The sequence below is a fragment of the Callospermophilus lateralis genome, unplaced genomic scaffold (genome assembly GCF_048772815.1).
Source record: "Callospermophilus lateralis isolate mCalLat2 unplaced genomic scaffold, mCalLat2.hap1 Scaffold_182, whole genome shotgun sequence".
Taxonomy (NCBI): Eukaryota; Metazoa; Chordata; class Mammalia; order Rodentia; family Sciuridae; genus Callospermophilus; species Callospermophilus lateralis.
In genome coordinates this window covers 1,709,033-1,716,108 of record NW_027512854.1, presented here as the reverse complement: position 1 = coordinate 1,716,108, position 7,076 = coordinate 1,709,033, and the positions used below count along the sequence as shown (strand labels likewise).

General features: G+C 39.5%; 1 pseudogene; it reads right to left on the bottom strand.

Moving 5' to 3' along the window:
- LOC143388793 (melanoma inhibitory activity protein 2-like) lies at positions 1 to 4,370 on the bottom strand (annotated as a pseudogene).
- Positions 4,371 to 7,076: the final 2,706 nt, after the last annotated feature.

The window sequence follows — 7,076 nt, the reverse complement described above, 5'->3', positions numbered from 1 at the left end:
TTATTTAGGTAAAGTACATATAAGTATGTATTGTATATATTTTTGAGATGCTCCATAAGTGTTTCCTGGAGGACGTGGAGGAAGAAAAGGTCCTCTTCTCATGAACGGACTTCGTGGATCCACAGAAAACAATGGACCTCTGATTGAAGGGTAAGAAAAGCCAGAGCCAGTTGTTTGGTTTTCAGCAGGGAGAGATGAATCAGGTATATTGGAATCACGTTGATCAATTTTGGTATCATTTCTACTAGATTCCATTTCTGAATATGTAGGCCCATCCATTTTATCTAAAGACAGCATAGTTAAATTTCTGAGTACTGCTGATCCAGACAATCTACCATATTTAGAATTACATCCATCTTGCCTTTGTAGAGGAAGATGTGGATCTGAATATGGTTGGCCTGGTGAAGGGATCATTATCCTATGGGCCTGTTCCCATGGATGTTCCAGGTGCCCTATGTCAGGAGGTGCTCTCTGTGGATAAGTTGACCTATCACATTTTGATTCTCTTCTTTCATTGCTAGTTGGATGGTCCAGAGGATTCTCTGGGCCCCTTAAACCTCTTTCTCCTCCTACTTGCACCAAAGATGAGAGTATAAATGTACCCTTTTTCCAAATGAGAAGGTCTTATTCCACATGAAGGTTGACCCAATGGTGAGGGACCATTTGGAGAATTCTCTTTGCCAAAGGCTGTATTTGAAGCATCAAGCACAGAAGGATCTTTTTCTACAAGCTTAAATTGTGACTCTATTTCAGTTAATTTTTGTCTAGTGTGAGCATTTTTTTCCTTAAATTATTGAGGTATCTTTCAGCACTCCAAACTGCCAATTCATTACCATGAGCTTTTTTCTCATAGTAAATAATGTGCTCCTGATAAAAAAACAAATGGTTCTCTCCAATTCTTCTTCATGATCTTTGGCTCAGGGGCTGGGGATGTGGCTCAAGCAGTAGCGTGCTCGCTTGGCATGCGTGCGACCCGGGTTCGATCCTCAGCACCACATACAAGCAAGGATGTTTTATCCATCGATAACTAAAAAATAAATATTAAAAATTCTCTCTCTCTCTCTCTCTCTCTCTCTCTCTCTCTCTCTCTCTCTCTCCCCTCCCCTCTCACTCTCTCTTTTAAAAAAAAAAATCTTTGGCTCACTTTCTTTTGGTCTCCAGCAGTTTAGTTGTACAGCTGATCTTTTCTTCCTCTTTGTAAAGTTTTTCTTATTGCTCTACCTGGTAATTTTCCTCTCCTATTAATTTTCTTTGGAGTTTCATTACATTTTCTTGATATAATTCCATCATAAATTTAAGTTTCTGCTGAAGATTCTGATTCTTACTTTCAAACTGTGTATTTTCTGCTTGCAAAGATGCTTGTTTTGTCTTAAGATTTTAATATGTTCTATCAGGTCTTCCTTTGTTTCAATTACTTCAGATAATAAAGTATAAATTTGATTTTTATCTCTTTCTAAGATTTTTAAAGAGGCCTTTAACTTAGTATCATAAACCAGTTTCTTCCAAGACCCTTTTGGCTGATATTCTCAGTGAGCACCAATTTCTGATTCACTTTTCAATTCCAATTCCAAGTAACCATCATCTCTTAGGACTTTTTCAAGCACAGGAGCCCAATCTTTTATTGGCAGTAAGTGTTCAGTCAGAGACATAATGAGATTTTTTTGTCTCTTAGAACTTGTTCTGCATGTACTTTGGAGTGTTCAAATGTAATTTTCTGTTTAGTAAGGCCATTCACTTTTTCTTTCCATACTTCAACTTCTTGTAAAAGCTTTTTATGACTTTCCTGAAGTCATTCAAAGCCTCTTTTATTGCTACTGTAATTCTTTCTTTATTCATTTGAAATATTCTCAAGGTTGTTTTAGCTTCAGGTATTTGTGATTTAAGGGATTTTGATTCATCTTCTAGGGACTTAATCCTTTTTGATATACCCACCATCAATTCATCCTGTTGAGGATATTTAGTTTTTCCTTCTTTTAGCTTTTTTTCTAGAAAGAGTATTTCATCCTCAAGTTTAGATATGAACCTCTCCAGGATTTCATATATTGCCTCCAAGTTTTCTGCTTTTCCTTACTCCTTCACCAAAATGACATCCTTTAAAGGTGACTCTAAGCCTTCATACTCTTTTTGAACAAAACTAACATTTTCAAGTAGTTGACATTTTTCTTGAATTAGTCCAAAAAAGTTTAGAGCAAGTTTTTTTTCTCTCTTCTCAGGTAATGCCTGCTTCTCACAGACTGATAACTTCTCCACAAAAATAAGAGAACAAAAATCTAATAGCTGTACATAACACCAATTCCCATGGACATCCATAAGGACTAGGGTGTGTTTCCACGTCTTCAGGCAAGGTAGACCACAACCCTACTTACTTCTTCCAGGACCACCCCCAAGTATGTCTGAGATACAGCTCTTGCCCCTCCATCATGCTAAGGCTACTTTGGCTATTCCCTCCACAACCATACCATGCCCAGCCATGAAAAAACAGGGTGTGAACACTCAGGCCTTTGGTCAGAAAAAAACCTGCACCAGGCAATGGAGCAGACCATTTTGAACCAGTGAGTGGTGGAGAGGAGCTGTGGGAATGGGCATGGGCAGCCCTGGTTGTGGTATCTCAGGGGCCTAGCACACTACACTGCCTGCCAGGGAAGTCTTGGTCCCTTCACTATGCTATAAATTCTGAACCAGGAAAGGTTCAAGATTGTCTCAATCAAACCAGAGAGAAATCCTCTCCAGGTCATCCACCAATTGATTTGGTTTAGGCCAGGCTAAGGCAGAACTTATTATGTGCCATTCTATACAAGTCATAATATCACCCAGTTAGATGTAACTAAAATTCTACAGCTCGGTAAATTTTCAAAGAGCTAGTACACCATATATTTATATTTGTACCACTTGCCCTTTTGTTTTAATGACTCATTCCTTTCTCTCCCCTTCTCTCCCCTCTCTTTTTCCTTCCTTCCTTTCTTCTTTCTCCTTTTCCTTTTCTTTCAGTGTTGGGGGTTAAACTTCAGAGCCTTGTACATGCTGGGCAAGCTCTCTACCACTGAGCTACATCTTCAGCCAGGTTGACACTTTCTATAGAAGTCATCTGAATTATTTCCATAGAAAACCTCTTGTGTTAGACATTTGAAAAATAATTTGAGAAGAGTTGCGAACATGGGCATAAATCAGTTTTGATAAGTTATTTTTAAATAGCATACAATATGTAATGTTTCTAAAAAGAAGTTGAGTTGGTTTTCATGTCAGTTTTTGTAGACAACTATTTATTTAAGAGTTCTTTGAAATCTTTTTGCAGATATTCTTTTCACTTCTCATAGGATATAAACACTTCTAAGCAAGCTGGTCATTAAAAATATATAGCAAAGAGAAGGATAAGATAAGAGAAGGATAAGATAAGAGAAGGAAAAAACAAAATTAAATGTTGCATGGGATTCTCACACAGACAGGAAACACCAGGGTATTTAACAGGAAGCAGTGTTTATTTGTGTGCATCTAGCCTCAGTGCATTCTTATCTGAAGGCTGAACATTTAGTGTAGAAAGTGATCTCTTATATATTCTAGTTAGTTTCCTTTTACATACTAGTCTTTTTCTTCATATGAGGTAATACACATTCCTGATGGACATTCTATTTCTATACTACAAAGTAGCAAGAATGTTCAAGATTGATTTCTGGAGGGCTCACAATGATACAGATGGCATCGTGTTCTTTTTCTTCTGAGATATCTCTACCATAAAATGTAGCTCAGTGGTAAAGAATCCCTGGCTTCTATTCCCAGTACCAAACCAAAGCAAACCAAATAAATGGCAGATGCACTTCATTTAGGGCAGAGAATTTAGCATTATAGTGAGTTATAGTGAGCAAAGTTTACCCTAGGACACTTAGAAGAGCAGCTGTGTATCTTTGACTGGTTTAAGGCCTTTTCTAAAGAGCAGTTTCTGAAACAAAGAAATAACTTCAAGTAAAGTTAGCCGTGAGCAACTCTCTGCCTGCAATCACAAGTGTTCCTAAGTTCCTGCCTGGCAGCTGAACACTTTGTAGGCCATTTCCTAGTGGGGAGAAAAGTCTGAAGGGGGAGAAAACTTGAATTCTTGGGTGATTCCTTTCTTCTTTGGCTATTCTAATCAACTTTCTGTCAGTATCTCCAGTATCTAAGATGCATAGAAGTTGAATGGCCTCCAAATCTGGATCTTTGAGACCTGATCCTGACCCTCACCTCACTCCACATTCCTTGGTTGATTTCTCAAACACCTCAATGCCCGGGTTTTGGAGGATTTCACTTCCTTGCACCTCTATTGCCTCCAGTTCACTGAGGGCTTTGATTTCAGTACATGAAATTGGGAAGGAGTTTCTCCAGGCAGGAGATTCAGCCATCCTAGCAGGCTGTCTTGACCTTGAACCTACATAAGGCAGTCCCCTTAGGGCTACCCAGTAGACCACATTTGGGCTATTACTTATGGGGTTGAGTGTTAGCAATTGTTGCCAGAAAGGCATTTCTCCCTTGTTCCCAGGATCTCCCTCCCTGAGATAGTACTTACTCTTTGATGGAGGATGAAGGCTATCTAGGTGCCAGACACTCACTTTTCTCACCTCCTTTGCCCACTGGTATCAGAATCAGCTTTCTCTCACACAGCCCATTGCGCAAGGCCCAGAAGACCCAGGAGGCTTTAAAGGCTAGTTCTGTAGGAGTGGGTGAAGCCACTCTGCATTCTGTAAAGAGACACCTTTGTTCTGAGAGGCTGTAGTGATAGGAATCACCTGCATGTTTTCTTCTAGAACACCTTGACAGTGGGGTTGTGATGGATGCAGTCAGGTCTCCTTTAAAGCAGCAGTTATTTATGGCTAGAGACATACCCAGAAGTCTGTAGTCCTGGACTAGAGAGGAGAAAGCATATTGGTTTCTTCTATACAATTTCAGTACAAATTTTCATTTCTCTGGTTGTACCTGATGTAACAATACACTATATGTGAATTCATATATGTACCTAGGTTAATGATGTCCATCTCTTTCCACCATCTTTTCTCTCCGCATGCTTCCTTTCATCCCTTCCTTCCCTTTTCCCCATCAAAGTTGCTCCATTTTTTCCACTCCCCTATTATCGATCAGCATTCTGTTATCAGAGAGAACACTCAGCCTTTGTTGTTGTTGTTGTTGTTGTTGTTTGAATTGGCTTACTTCACTTAGCATAATATTCTCCAGACCATTCATTTACCTACAAATGCCATAATTTTATTCTCTTTTAAGGCTGAGTAATATTCCATTGTGTATATATACCAAAGTTTCATTATCAATTCATCTATTGAAGGGCATATACGATGCTTCCACAGCTTAGCCATGGTAAATTGAGCTGCTATAAACATTGGCTGCATTACTAAGCCATGATCCCAGCCCATATTTACCATTTTTAAGTGCACATAGAATTCAGAAGTGCTCAGTTCATTCACTATCACCACCATCTATTGCTAGACTTCATCTTCATAACAGAAACTCTGCACTCATGAAATATTGCCAACCCATTGCCCATCATCCAGTCCCCTGCTTTCTGTTTCTGTGAGTTTGATGTCTCTATATACATCATCTAAGCAGAACTACATAGTAAGTGTCCTTTTGTGATTGTGTGACTACACTTAACATAATGTGGGATGAATTATGTCCCATTGTGTGGATGTACAACATGTTTATCCATTTCTCATCAACGGATACTTACATTGCTTCCATTCTTCAGTTTTGGGGAACTTCTACTTGGCATTTCTGGAAGCTTGAGCACTAGAGGAGATGGGGACTCTACAGGAAATGAGCTGTGGTTGGGATCTCATGGGTCCATGATTTCCACCTTGATGTAATTTGTAGGCAAGAGGAGACATGAGCTGATCCAGGTGAGGGCACCTGCAATAAGCACAGATGCTACAGGTAAGGCCAGAACAACCTCTTGTCTCCAAAGAAAGAGAGGAAATTATGAAACTCAAAGACAGACTTGACAAGAGGGCCTACACCAAAAAAAAAAGGTGAAGTGGTGCCACACAAAGAACACTAAGAAGAAATGAATGTGAGTAAAGGATGAGCAAATCCCAGGTACACCCTTATTCCCAAAATCACAGGTTGCACTTGCCATCCTTTGTTGTTCAGTTGGTAAGCAGAAGGCTTAGTATCTACTAGGTTTAAGCTTTCCAATTCCAATATCACTGTTACCTGCACCATTTAACATAAGGATGCCTTTTTAGACTTACCTTTTAAGGACTGAGTACAAGAGCTAAGTCTAATCTTTGAATGTTCCAAGGTGCCTCATGCATAGTCAGCACTGGGCCTTTCTGCAGTGTCAGACTGAGGGCAGGAGTCAGGCCCAAGAATAAAAATTTAGGAATCCATCAGTTGAAAGAAGATGCAAGGCACTGGGAATATTGGTCATTCTTTATTCAGAGGTGGCAATAGCCCCTAACAAGCCCCCAGGGGCATTTTCATATTTCTGTTTAATATAAAGGCCAAACAAAGAAGCCACATTGCCAACAAGGTGGTGCATCCCCACAACCACAAGTTTATGACCTTGATTATGAAGTTGCACCCCCTTTCTCCACAGAAAAGCCTTAACTGGTCTTCTCCAGAAATCTTTACCATGGCTATTTTTAGGACTGCCAGCAAAAGAGTTCAGTGTAGATAAACTTTCTATTTTTGTGTCACCCTGTTTACTTGGCCACTGGCCAATAATATACCAGCACTTCAAGTGCTGGACACCCCCTTACTAGTTTTTCACAAACATATCCAATATAGTAGTTTGTAAAAATTCATAAACAAAGCCTCTGTCCTTGAGCTGGGCTTCACAGATATTTCTACATTTTTAAGATAAGAGAAATTACCAATTGGGCTCTATTGTTTCAGATGACAGGGGGAGGAAAGAAAGGGGAGATAAAGAATCTCTCCACTGTTCAGGTGTTTTACTTGAAGGGATAACTTGCCCAAAACACTGAGAGAAAATGCTGCTTTTATGTGAACTTCTGTAGACTGTAAATTTGTAAGCCTCTCCCCTTACATGCTGGGTATAAAACTTTGAAACTACCTGAACTCAGGGTTCAGGGAATTGATTG